The sequence below is a fragment of the Nematolebias whitei genome, chromosome 8 (assembly GCF_014905685.2).
Source record: "Nematolebias whitei isolate Nwh7 chromosome 8, NemWhi1, whole genome shotgun sequence".
Classification (NCBI taxonomy): Eukaryota; Metazoa; Chordata; class Actinopteri; order Cyprinodontiformes; family Rivulidae; genus Nematolebias; species Nematolebias whitei.
In genome coordinates this window covers 2,558,562-2,560,964 of record NC_056505.1, presented here as the reverse complement: position 1 = coordinate 2,560,964, position 2,403 = coordinate 2,558,562, and positions in this window count along the sequence as shown.

The following is a 2,403-nucleotide window of genomic DNA, read 5'->3' as shown; positions in this document are numbered from 1 at the left end:
CAGAGCTCCACCACATCTGCACCACAGAGCTCCACCACATCTGCACCACAGAGCTCCACCACATCTGCACCTGCTCCACAGAGCTCCACCACATCTGCTAGTCAAGGTGAGATGGACGTTTTAACTTTTAAGGCACAGCCAGATGAGACCTCTCTGCAGAGCAGGAAGTCAAGGACTACCTGAGGTCAGCCCGTGACCTTCAAATTCTGCATCAATTTTCAAACATAAAGAAAATGTTCTTGAAGCAGAACACTTCAAGCTCATCCAGTGCTCCTGTGGAGCAGCTTTTAGTCTGGGAGGTTTGGTGCTCACACCTAGAAGAAATAGACTTTCTGACAGGAGCTTTGAAAAGTTTCAGTTAATCAGATACAACCACACGAGATTAAACCAAAGTAACAGAAGTTATACACCACTGTAAACTGGTTAAATCCACTCCTTGCTGCTCCAGTGCTGTGAACTGGTTCCATGTTCAGTTTTATCATTACAGTGTTAATATTTAAACATGTCTGGTCAAGAAAGACCGTCTCTATTATATATTTTATTAAAATATATTTATGTTTAACAAAGTGAAGAAAGACATTTTTTTGTAAAAAAAAAAGAACAAGTCTTTGTTTAGTGAAGTCAAGAAAGACACTATATTTTTTTACATTAAGCAAGTGTTTGTTTATGATACTAAAGTCAAGAAACACTATTTTTAAATATGTATTTTTTTCCTGAAATACTTTTTAAGTTCAACTTTATATGTCAGGAGACACGTTGTTGATGTTTCCATTAAATTCACTTTCATTAAAGTATTGACAAAGCTCAGTGTCGTTCTTATGTTGAGGTGACGGAGGGTTGTTGTCAGCAGCTGCTGAAAGTAACTAATAAAGTAACTTGTAATCTTAAAATTACTTTCCATATCAAGTAAACAGTAAATTAACCAAGTTACTTTTTCAAGGAGGAATCAGTAATCTGATTAGTTACTTTTTCAAGGAGGAATCAGTAATCTGATTAAAGTTACTTTTTCCATGTAACTATGCCAACACTGAAAAAACTGATGCCTTGTTTCTCGTTTCATCATTTCCTGTTGATGAGACGTTACATATTGTGTCTGTTAGCAAAATATCTCATGAACCAGAGATGGGAGGATGGAGACGGATCAGGACCTCATCCTCAGTAACGAGGGTGTTGCTTTGGTCCATTGTGGTGACGAAAGAGCTGAGTCTGAAGACGGAGCTCTGGATCATGGTCTGTCTAGCTCCAACCGTCCCCTGTCATTCTGAGGATTGGATCAGGACTGAAAGAACCTGATCCTGGATCCAAGCAGCTGAAATCTTCCGGGGGGGTTCTCAGAGATCAGCTGAGGACTTGGATCTCTGTCTTCTGGGGGGAGATGCTCCTCCTCTGCATCTAAAGGAGTCAATGAGGATGAGAAGAGACTCAAAGACCCAGAACTCTCTGGAGGAAGTATTTCTCCTCTCTGGTCTGGGAGCGCCTCGGGGCCCCCCAGGAGGAGCAAGAGGGGGTCTTGTTTTTTCCACCTTCTTGTTAGCGCTGCAACCCGACCACAGATAAACAGTAGAAGAAAGAGACCAAACTTTATTAACAGACTGAACGTGTCTAAAACTGACGAACCTTTGGAGCTAATCAAAGTCAAAATGGCTGCCACAGTAAACTGACACAAGAATGTCTAACAAGTCAGTTTTCAGAGACAGAGCTGAAATTTGGTGTGGTAGTAGCTGAGCGTGATCCACCACACGAACTCCGAGCGTGAAGACAAACACGTGATCGCCGCCTGCAGGTCGTCACGACTTTCACTGAAAAGATTTTTTTAGCCGAAACGAGTTTGTCTCAGTTTTCTGTCTGTAGGTGAAGCTGATAAAAACAAATAAATACAAATAAAAGCAGAGGCTTATTGTTGTTGTTGTTGTTGTTGTTGTCATCTCTCAGCGGCAGGAAACCAGAGCAGATTGGATCTCAGATGATATTTTGTGTTTGGAGCCGACGTGAGTTTTCCCAGCAGGAGGTGAAAAGTCTTTACGGCTCTTTATCGTTAGACACACAGGAGGCTGAAATCAGGCTGTTTGTATTCATCCCCCCCCCCCCCCCCATCACCTCCCCTTTCATCTCCTCTCTGCTTTTCAGCCTCGTCATCCTCGCTCCTTCAGCGTTCAGGACATTCATCAGAACATCTCATCATGGAAATGACTTCTCGCCACTTTAAACATGAAGACGTTTCCTAAAAGAGGCTGGTTCTGACACTGTGGTCCAACTGGGACCGTGTGTGCACAATTTCATTCCACCACATGTACATGTACTACATGTGGTGGAATGACAAATAAAGAACCTTGAATGCAAAATAATAAAACACCCAGAGGACATGTAAACACGCCCGGAGGACATGTAAACACGCCCGGAGGA